Source organism: Bufo bufo, chromosome 7, assembly GCF_905171765.1.
Source record: "Bufo bufo chromosome 7, aBufBuf1.1, whole genome shotgun sequence".
NCBI lineage: Eukaryota > Metazoa > Chordata > Amphibia > Anura > Bufonidae > Bufo > Bufo bufo.
This window is the reverse complement of record NC_053395.1, coordinates 234,111,853-234,123,901: the sequence shown is the minus strand read 5'-3', so window position 1 is coordinate 234,123,901 and position 12,049 is coordinate 234,111,853. Positions and strand designations below refer to the sequence as shown.

The window sequence follows — 12,049 nt, the reverse complement described above, 5'->3', positions numbered from 1 at the left end:
AAGAAGCCTGGGAACGTGATATCACCCATAATGCCGTGCAGCCAGCCAATCAGCCCCTGTGATGTCATAGCCAAATAAGAGCCTCATCCCGCGTGGTCGCCGCCATTTCACAGTGAGCTGAGCTTAGGGAAAGATGTGACAAGCGCTTGTGCGCTAAGGAGAGTGTTTCAGAAAGCTATTCATTGTAGAATACTGGATAGGGGCAGTGCAGGGACAGTGTAGAGAGATTGTAGGCAGAGGTTTTACACACCGTATGGAGGGCCTAGGGAGACTGCAGGTTGAGTGTACTTCTTGAACTTCTGGCACATTAATCTGTTAGTTTATATATAGAATTACTGTGCCTCAGTATTCAAAGTCGGAGTAATATCCCACCGCGTGCATAATGAAAAACAGCTGGCACATTCATAAATAATCTGTTACATTACTGATTCAGTTACTGTACGCTATGGCCAACAGACAGATGCCAGGGCTCTCCGAGGGAACTGGCGGTGGCAAAAATGTTGCTGCAGCCGGCACAAGTAGCAGCAGCAGGAGGGTTGGTGGTAGCAGCAGAAGGAGGGTTGGTGGCAGCAGCAGAAGGAGGGTTGGTGGCTGCCGCAGAAGGAGGGTTGGTGGCTGCCGCAGAAGGAGGGTTGGTGGCTGCAGCAGAAGGAGGGTTGGTGGTAGCAGCAGAAGGAGGGTTGGTGGTAGCAGCAGAAGGAGGGTTGGTGGCTGCCGCAGAAGGAGGGTTGGTGGCTGCCGCAGAAGGAGGGTTGGTGGTAGCAGCAGAAGGAGGGTTGGTGGCAGCAGCAGAAGGAGGGTTGGTGGCAGCAGCAGAAGGAGGGTTGGTGGCAGCAGCAGAAGGAGGGTTGATGGCAGCAGCAGAAGGAGGGTTGGTGGCAGCAGAAGGAGGGTTGTGGTAGCAGCAGAAGGAGGGTTGGTGGCAGCAGCAGAAGGAGGGTTGGTGGCTGCAGCAGAAGGAGGGTTGGTGGCAGCAGCAGAAGGAGGGTTGGTGGCAGCAGCAGAAGGAGGGTTGGTGGCAGCAGCAGAAGGAGGGTTGGTGGCAGCAGCAGAAGGAGGGTTGGTGGCAGCAGCAGAAGGAGGGTTGGTGGCAGCAGCAGAAGGAGGGTTGTGGTAGCAGCAGAAGGAGGGTTGGCGGCAGCAGCAGAAGGAGGGTTGGCGGCAGCAGCAGAAGGAGGGTTGTGGCAGCAGCAGAAGGAGGGTTGGTGGCTGCAGCAGAAGGAGGGTTGTGGTAGCAGCAGAAGGAGGGTTGGTGGTAGCAGCAGAAGGAGGGTTGGTGGTAGCAGCAGAAGGAGGGTTGTGGTAGCAGCAGAAGGAGGGTTGGTGGTAGCAACAGAAGGAGGGTTGGCGGCAGCAGCAGAAGGAGGGTTGTGGTAGCAGCAGAAGGAGGGTTGGTGGCTGCAGCAGAAGGAGGGTTGTGGTAGCAGCAGAAGGAGGGTTGGCGGCAGCAGCAGAAGGAGGGTTGTGGTAGCAGCAGAAGGAGGGTTGGTGGCTGCAGCAGAAGGAGGGTTGTGGTAGCAGCAGAAGGAGGGTTGTGGTAGCAGCAGAAGGAGGGTTGGTGGTAGCAGCAGAAGGAGGGTTGGTGGTAGCAGCAGAAGGAGGGTTGGCGGTAGCAACAGAAGGAGGGTTGGCGGCAGCAGCAGAAGGAGGGTTGTGGTAGCAGCAGAAGGAGGGTTGTGGTAGCAGCAGAAGGAGGGTTGGTGGCTGCAGCAGAAGGAGGGTTGGCGGCAGCAGCAGAAGGAGGGTTGTGGTAGCAGCAGAAGGAGGGTTGTGGTAGCAGCAGAAGGAGGGTTGGTGGTAGCAACAGAAGGAGGGTTGGTGGTAGCAACAGAAGGAGGGTTGGTGGCTGCAGCAGAAGGAGGGTTGTGGTAGCAGCAGAAGGAGGGTTGGTGGTAGCAGCAGAAGGAGGTTTGGTGGTAGCAGCAGAAGGAGGGTTGTGGTAGCAGCAGAAGGAGGGTTGTGGTAGCAGCAGAAGGAGGGTTGTTGTAGCAGCAGAAGGAGGGTTGGTGGCAGCAGCAGAAGGAGGGTTGGTGGCTGCAGCAGAAGGAGGGTTGTGGTAGCAGCAGAAGGAGGATTGGTGGCTGCAGCAGAAGGAGGGTTGTGGTAGCAGCAGAAGGAGGGTTGTGGTAGCAGCAGAAGGAGGGTTGAGGTAGCAGCAGAAGGAGGGTTGGCGGCAGCAGCAGAAGGAGGGTTGTGGTAGCAGCAGAAGGAGGGTTGGTGGCTGCAGCAGAAGGAGGGTTGTGGTAGCAGCAGAAGGAGGGTTGGTGGTAGCAGCAGAAGGAGGGTTGGTGGTAGCAGAAGAAGGAGGGTTGGTGGTAGCAACAGAAGGAGGGTTGGCGGCAGCAGCAGAAGGAGGGTTGTGGTAGCAGCAGAAGGAGGGTTGTGGTAGCAGCAGAAGGAGGGTTGTGGTAGCAGCAGAAGGAGGGTTGTGGTAGCAGCAGAAGGAGGGTTGTGGTAGCAGAAGCCGCAGCAACAGGCCAGAGCTGTGGTTGTGTTTTGACCAATGTGTTATGCATATGTGAAAGAAAAATAGATGTCACCCGTACATACTACAAGTCACCCGTACATACTACAAGTCACCCGTACATACTATACGTCATCACTACATACTACACGTCATCAGTACTAGGGTTGTTGCAATCAATACTTTTGTATCGATACCGGGATTTCCATTTTTTCGATACTTAGAAACATAGAAACCTAGAATGTGTCGGCAGATAAGAACCATTTGGCCCATCTAGTCTGCCCAATATACTGAGTATTATGGATAGCCCCCCGCCCTATCTTATATGAAGGATGGCCTTATGCCTATCCCATGCATGCTTAAACCCCTTCACTGTATTTGCAGCTACCACTTCTGCAGGAAGGCTATTCCATGCATCCACTACTCTCTCAGTAAAGTAATACTTCCTGATATTACTTTTAAACCTTTGCCCCTCTAATTTAAAACGATGTCCTCTTGTAGCAGTTTTTCTTCTGGACATGCACATGTTGCGCAGTCTAGTATCTCAGAACATTGGCGCGCTCATGTTCCCTCAGCAGCACAGGGGAGAAGGAAGCAGTGTCTCCCTCCCCCCTGTGCCGCTGCCACCAATGAGGAGAGAGGGGCGGGCGCACTGCGCCACCAATGATAGGAGGATTTTCAATGGATCCGGACTTTAAGTTAGCAGGCTACATAGAGCGGCGCCCCGGGATCTCCCTGCACTTACTATCATTCCTGGGCGCCGCTCCGTTCGCCCGCTGTGCCCCCGTTACAGTCTCCTGCTCCATATGCTTATTACTACTATCGGAGCAATGGGGAGGAGACATCAGCTTCTCTCCTGGGTGTTCCTTTTCCCTGGATGTAGCTAGGTCCAATCGCAGCACAGTGTGTCACAGCCAGGGAGAAGGAACGCCCAGGAGAGAAGCTGATGTCTCCCCCCCCCATCACTCCTATAGTAATTAGCATATGGAGCAGGAGACGGTAACGGGGTCACAGCGGGCGAACGGAGCGGCGCCCAGGAATGATAGTAAGTGCAGGGAGATCCCTGGGCGCCGCTCTATGCAGCCTGCTCATGAAAGGTCGTCTTTAACTTTTAATACAGGCAGCAGAATCACATAGCCGGCACCCTGCCTCTGACAGTAAGCTGAGATCAGCGGCAGTTAACCCCTCAGGTGCGGCACCTGAGAGGTTAACTGCCTCTGATCTGCTGCCGGCACCCGCCTCCTGTATTAAAAGTTAATTATCATTGGTGGCGCAGTGCGCCCGCCCCCCTCAGTATTAAAATCATTGGTGGCAGTGGCCACAGGGTCCCCCTCTCCCCTCCTCCTCATTGGTGGCAGTGGCAGCTTCTGATCGGAGCCCCAGCAGTGTAATCCTGGGGCTCCGATCGGTTACCATGGCAGCCAGGATGCTACTGAAGATGGTCAGCTCCCTGCTGCTGTGTGTACTATGCACAGGACAGCAGGGTGAGTGTGAGATCCTAGTCACCCTAATAGATCTCTATCAGACTCTACTGAAGCCCTAGCTGCCATGGTCAGCTCCCTACTGCTGTGTGTACAGAGCCCAGGATAGCAGGGAGAGTGTGAAGTCCTATTCACCTTACAAGATCTCTATCAGACACTACTGAAGCCCTGTCTGCCATGGTCAGCTCCCTGCTGCTATGTGTACAGAGCCCAGGACAGCAGGGAGAGTGTGAGGTCCTATTCATCCTAATGGATCTCTATCAGACTCTACTGAAGCCCTGGCTGCCATTGTCAGCTCCCTACTGCTGTGTGCACTATGCACAGGACAGCAGGGAGAGTGTGAGGTCCTATTCACCCTGATAGAGCTCTATCAGACTCTACTGAAGCCCTGGCTGCCATTGTCAGCTCCCTACTGCTGTGTGCACTATGCACAGGACAGCAGGGAGGGTGTGAAGTCCTATTCACCCTGATAGAGCTCTATCAGACTCTACTGAAGTCCTGGCTGCCATGGTCAGCTCCCTACTGCTGTGTGTACAGAGCCCAGGACAGCAGGGAGAGTGTGAAGTCCCATTCACCCTGATAGATCTCTATCAGACTCTACTGAAGCCCTGGCTGCCATGGTCGGCTCCCTGCTGCTGTGTGTACAGAGCCTAGGACAGCATGGAGAGTGTGAAGTCCTATTCACCTTGATAGAGCTCTATCAGACTCTACTGAAGCCCTGGCTGCCATGGTTGGCTCCCTGCTGCTGTGTGTACAGAGCCCAGGACAGCATGGAGAGTGTGAAGTCCCATTCACCCTGATAGAGCTCTATCAGACACTACTGAAGCCCTGGCTGCCATGGTCAGCTCCCTACTGCTGTGTGTACAGAGCCCAGGACAGCAGGGAGAGTGTGAAGTCCCATTCACCCTGATAGATCTCTATCAGACTCTACTGAAGCCCTGGCTGCCATGGTAAGCTCCCTGCTGCTGTGTGTACAGAGCCCAGGACAGCAGGGAGAGTGTGAAGTCCTATTCACCCTTATAGAGCTCTATCAGAAGCTACTGAAGCCCTGTCTGCCATGGTCAGCTCCCTACTGCTGTGTGTACAGAGCCCAGGACAGCAGGGAGAGTGTGAAGTCCCATTCACCCTGATAGATCTCTATCAGACTCTACTGAAGCCCTGGCTGCCATGGTCGGCTCCCTGCTGCTGTGTGTACAGAGCCTAGGACAGCATGGAGAGTGTGAAGTCCTATTCACCTTGATAGAGCTCTATCAGACTCTACTGAAGCCCTGGCTGCCATGGTTGGCTCCCTGCTGCTGTGTGTACAGAGCCCAGGACAGCATGGAGAGTGTGAAGTCCCATTCACCCTGATAGAGCTCTATCAGACACTACTGAAGCCCTGGCTGCCATGGTCAGCTCCCTACTGCTGTGTGTACAGAGCCCAGGACAGCAGGGAGAGTGTGAAGTCCCATTCACCCTGATAGATCTCTATCAGACTCTACTGAAGCCCTGGCTGCCATGGTAAGCTCCCTGCTGATGTGTGTACAGAGCCCAGGACAGCAGGGAGAGTGTGAAGTCCTATTCACCCTTATAGAGCTCTATCAGAAGCTACTGAAGCCCTGTCTGCCATGGTCAGCTCCCTACTGCTGTGTGTACAGAGCCCAGGACAGCAGGGAGAGTGTGAAGTCCTATTCACCACAATAGAGCTCTATCAGACACTACTGAAGCCCTGTCTGCCATGGTCAGCTCCCTACTGCTGTGTGTACTATGCACAGGACAGCAGGGAGAGTGTGAAGTCCTATTCACCCTGATAGAGCTCTATCAGACGCTACTGAAGCCCTGTCTGCCATGGTCAGCTCCCTACTGCTGTGTGTACAGAGCCCAGGACAGCAGGGAGAGTGTGAAGTCCTATTCACCCTTATAGAGCTCTATCAGACTACTGAAGCCCTGGCTGCCATGGTCGGCTCCCTGCTGCTGTGTGTACAGAGCCCAGGACAGCAGGGAGAGTGTGAAGTCCTATTCACCCTGATAGAGCTCTATCAGACTCTACTTAAACCCTGGCTGTCATGGTAATCTCCCTGCTGCTGTGTGTACTATGCACAGGACAGCAGGAAGAGTGTGAAGTCCTATTCACCCTGATAGAGCTCTATCAGACTACTGAAGCCCTGGCTGCCATGGTCAGCTCCCTGCTGCTGTGTGCACTATGCACAGGACAGCAGGGAGAGTGTGAAGTCCTATTCACCCTGATAGAGCTCTATCAGACTCTACTTAAACCCTGGCTGTCATGGTAATCTCCCTGCTGCTGTGTGTACTATGCACAGGACAGCAGGGAGAGTGTGAAGTCCTATTCACCCTGATAGAGCTCTATCAGACTACTGAAGCCCTGGCTGCCATGGTTAGCTCCCTGCTGCTGTGTGTACAGAGCCCACGACAGCAGGGAGAGTGTGAAGTCCTATTCACCCCGATAGAGCTCTATCAGACTCTACTGAAGCCCTGGCTGCCATGGTCAGCTCCCTACTGCTGTGTGTACAGAGACCAGGACAGCAGGGAGAGTGTGAGGTCCTATTCACCCTGATAGATCTCTATCAGACGCTACTGAATCCCTGGCTGCCATGGTCAGCTCCCTGCTGCTGTGTGCACTATGCACAGGACAGCAGGGAGAGTGTGAAGTCCTATTCACCCTGATAGAGCTCTATCAGACTCTACTTAAACCCTGGCTGTCATGGTAATCTCCCTGCTGCTGTGTGTACTATGCACAGGACAGCAGGGAGAGTGTGAAGTCCTATTCACCCTGATAGAGCTCTATCAGACTACTGAAGCCCTGGCTGCCATGGTCAGCTCCCTGCTGCTGTGTGCACTATGCACAGGACAGCAGGGAGAGTGTGAAGTCCTATTCACCCTGATAGAGCTCTATCAGACTCTACTTAAACCCTGGCTGTCATGGTAATCTCCCTGCTGCTGTGTGTACTATGCACAGGACAGCAGGGAGAGTGTGAAGTCCTATTCACCCTGATAAAGCTCTATCAGACTCTACTGAAGCCCTGGCTACCATGGTCAGCTCCCTGCTGCTGTGTGTACAGAGACCAGGACAGCAGGGAGAGTGTGAGATCCTATTCACCCTGATAGAGCTCTATCAGACTCTACTGAAGCCCTGGCTGCCATGGTCAGCTCCCTGCTGCTGTGTGTCCAGAGCCCAGGACAGCAGGGAGAGTGTAAAGTCCTATTAACCATAATAGAGCTCTATCAGACACTACTGAAGCCCTGGCTGCCATGGTCAGCTCCCTACTGCTGTGTGTACAGAGACCAGGACAGCAGGGAGAGTGTGAAGTCCTATTCACCCTGATAGAGCTCTATCAGACGCTACTGAAGCCCTGTCTGCCATGGTCAGCTCCCTACTGCTGTGTGTACAGAGCCCAGGACAGCAGGGAGAGTGTGAAGTCCTATTCACCCTGATAGATCTCTATCAGACTCTACTGAAGCCCTGGCTGCCATGGTAACATCCCTGCTGCTGTGTGTACAGAGCCCAGGACAGCAGGGAGAGTGTGAAGTCCTATTCACCCTGATAGATCTCTATCAGACTCTACTGAAGCCCTGGCTGCCATGGTAACATCCCTGCTGCTGTGTGTACTATGCACAGGACAGCAGGGAGAGTGTGAGGTCCTATTCACCCTGATAGATCTCTATCAGACTCTACTGAAGCCCTGGCTGCCATGGTAATCTCCCTGCTGCTGTGTGTACAGAGCCCAGGACAGCAGGGAGAGTGTGAAGTCCTATTCACCCTGATAGATCTCTATCAGACTCTACTGAAGCAATGGCTGCCATGGTCAGCTCCCTACTGCTGTGTGTACAGAGCCCAGGACAGCAGGGAGAGTGTGAGGTCCTATTCATCCTGATAGAGCTCTATCAGATACTACTGAAGCCCTGGCTGCCATGGTCGGCTCCCTGCTGCTGTGTGTACTATGCCCAGGACAGCAGGGAGAGTGTGAAGTCCTATTCACCCTGATAGATCTCTATCAGACACTACTGAAGCCCTGGCTGCCATGGTCAGCTACCTGCTGCTGTGTGTACAGAGCCTAGGACAACAGGGAGAGTGTGAAGTCCTATTCACCCTGATAGAGCTCTATCAGACTCTACTGAAGCCCTGGCTGCCATGGTCAGCTCCCTGCTGCTGTGTGTACAGAGCCCAGGACAGCAGGGAGAGTGTGAAGTCCTATTCACCCTGATAGATCTCTATCAGACACTACTGAAGCCCTGGCTGCCATGGCCGGCTCCCTGCTGCTGTGTGCACAGAGCCCAGGACAGCAGGGAGAGTGTGAAGTCCTATTCATCCTGATAGAGCTCTATCAGATACTACTGAAGCCCTGGCTGCCATGGTAACCTCCCTGCTGCTGTGTGTACTATGCACAGGACAGCAGGGAGAGTGTGAGGTCCTATTCACCCTGATAGAGCTCTATCAGACGCTACTGAAGCCCTGGCTGCCATGGTAAGCTCCCTGCTGCTGTGTGTACTATGCACAGGACAGCAGGGAGAGTGTGAGGTCCTATTCACCCTAATAGATCTCTGTTAGCGTGAAGAGGACAAGAGATTAAAAGATCCCAGGTTATGGCCCCTAAGGGGGGAAATAGTTAATAAATAAGGGTACTTTCACACTTGCGTTTTTCTTTTCCGGCATAGTTCCGTCCTAGGGGCCTAATACCAGAAAATAACTGATCGGGTATATCCCCATGCATTCTGAATGGAGAGCAATCCGTTCAGGATGCATCAGGATGTCTTCAGTTCAGTTGTTTTGACTGATCAGGCAAAAGATAAAACCGCAGCATGCTACGGTTTTATCTCTGGCGAAAACAACTGAAGACTTGCTTGAATGCCCATTTTTCCCCATAGGAATGTATTAGTGCCGGATCTGGCATTCAAAATACCGGAATACCGGATCCGTCCTTCCGGTCTGCACATGCGCAGACCGGTAAAAATGTGAAAAAAGATATAAGACGGATCTGTCTGCATGACAAGCGGAGAGACGGATCCGTTTTTGCAATGCATTTGTGAGACGGATCCGCATCCGGATGCGTCTCAGAAATGTTTTCAGTCACATGCGGATCCGGCGGGCAATTCTGACGACGGAACTGCCCGCTGGATAACACTGCCGCAAGTGCGAAAATAGCAACACACCAAGTATAAATCCCCCCTTTCCCAATTTTACATATAAAATATATAAACAATAAATAAACATATCACAAATCGCCACGTCCGAAAAGTCCAAACTATTAAAATATTTAAAAAAATCTATGCGGTGAACGCCGGAACAGAAAAATAAAAAATAAAAACTGTGCGATTCGCCATTTAAAAAAAAAAACGGAATGCACGTGGATTTTTTGGTTTATTTTTTTTTGCATGGTACTGAATGGTATCGAGTATCGCAATACTTTTTTATGGTATCGAAACCGAATATTTTTTTTTTTTGTTATCGCAACAACTCTAATCAGTACATACTACACGTCATCAGTACATACTACACATCACAACATACTACACGTCACAACATACTACATGTCACCAGTACATACTAACTGTCATCAGTACATACTACACATCACAACATACTACATGTCACCAGTACATACTACATGTCACCAGTACATACTAACTGTCATCGCTACATACTACATGTCATAACTACATACTACATGTCAGCAGTACATACTACATGTCACCAGTACATACTAACTGTCATCGCTACATACTACATGTCATAACTACATACTACATGTCAGCAGTACATACTACATGTCACCAGTACATACTAACTGTCATCGCTACATACTACATGTCATAACTACATACTACACGTCATCAGTACATACTACACATCACAACATACTACACGTCACAACATACTACATGTCACAGTACATACTAACTGTCATCAGTACATACTACACATCACAACATACTACATGTCACCAGTACATACTACATGTCACCAGTACATACTAACTGTCATCGCTACATACTACATGTCATAACTACATACTACATGTCAGCAGTACATACTACATGTCACCAGTACATACTACACGTCACCAGTATATACTACACGTTACCAGTATATACTACATGTCACCAGTATATACTACACGTTACCAGTATATACTACATGTCACCAGTACATACTACACGTCACCAGTACATACTACACGTCACCAGTATATACTACATGTCACCAGTATATACTACATGTCACCAGTACATACTACACGTCACCAGTACATACTACACGTCATCAGTACATACTACACATCACAACATACTACACGTCACAACATACTACATGTCACCAGTACATACTACATGTGACCAGTACATACTAACTGTCATCGCTACATACTACATGTCATAACTACATACTACATGTCAGCAGTACATACTACATGTCACCAGTACATACTAACTGTCATCGCTACATACTACATGTCATAACTACATACTACACGTCATCAGTACATACTACACATCACAACATACTACACGTCACAACATACTACATGTCACAGTACATACTAACTGTCATCAGTACATACTACACATCACAACATACTACACGTCACAACATACTACATGTCACAGTACATACTAACTGTCATCAGTACATACTACACATCACAACATACTACACGTCACAACATACTACATGTCACCAGTACATACTACATGTCACCAGTACATACTAACTGTCATCGCTACATACTACATGTCATAACTACATACTACATGTCAGCAGTACATACTACATGTCACCAGTACATACTACACGTCACCAGTATATACTACACGTTACCAGTATATACTACATGTCACCAGTACATACTACACGTCACCAGTATATACTACACGTCACCAGTACATACTACACGTCACCAGTATATACTACACGTCACCAGTATATACTACACGTCACCAGTACATACTACACGTCACCAGTATATACTACACGTTACCAGTATATACTACATGTCACCAGTATATACTACACGTCACCAGTACATACTACACGTCACCAGTACATACTACACGTCACCAGTATATACTACACGTCACCAGTATATACTACATGTCACCAGTACATACTACACGTCACCAGTACATACTACACGTCACCAGTACATACTACACGTCACCAGTATATACTACACGTCACCAGTACATACTACACGTCACCAGTATATACTACACGTCACCAGTATATACCACACGTCACCAGTATATACTACAACTGATATGGAAAAGGACCTAGAAATTTTAGTGAACAGCAAACTAAGTCTACTCTCACACTGGCGTTTTGGTTTCCGTTTGTGAGATCCGTTCAGGGCTCAGCGGTAAAAAACGGATCAGTTTTGCGCCAATGCATCCTGAATGGAAAAGGATCCGCTCAGAAGGCATCAGTTCAGTCTCCGTTCCGCTCTGGAGGCCGCCCGCAGCGTTTTGGTGTCCGTCTGATGAAACTGAGCCAAACGGATCCGTCCTGGCACACAATGTAAGTCAATGGGGACGGATCCGTTTTCTCGGACACAATATGGCACAATAGAAAACGGATGCGTCCCCCATTGACTTTTAATGGTGTTCAAAACGTTCATCCGTCATGGTTCTAGAAGATATAATACAACTGAATCCGTTCATGACAGATGCATGCGGTTCTATTATTGTAACAGAAGCGTTTTTGCAGATCCGCAAAAAACGCTAGTGTGAAAGTAGCCTTAGCTGTAGAAACCAGTGTCAGGCAGCTGCTGCCAAGTCCAATAAGATAATGGGTTGCATCAAAAGGGGCATAGATGGCGGTGATGAGAACATAGTCCTACCACTTTACACATCACTAGTCAGACCACACATGGAGGACTGTGTACAGTTCTGGGCTCCTGTGAACAAGGCAGACATAGCAGAGCTGTAGAGGGTCCAGAGGAGGGCAACTAAAGTAATAACCGGAATGGGGCAACTACAGTACCCTCAAAGATTATCAAAATTAGGGTTATTCACTTTAGAAAAAAGACGACTGAGGGGAGATCTAATTACTATGTATAAATATATCAGGGGTCAGTACAGAGATCACTCCCATCATCTATTTATCCCCAGG

The 12,049-nt window shown here is 50.2% G+C and overlaps 1 protein-coding gene across 1 annotated transcript in view; it reads left to right on the top strand.

Moving 5' to 3' along the window:
* LOC121008843 (macrophage receptor MARCO-like) overlaps nucleotides 1-12,049 on the top strand; it is a 123,874-nt gene that overhangs the window by 14,465 nt on the left and 97,360 nt on the right. The window lies entirely within an intron of this gene.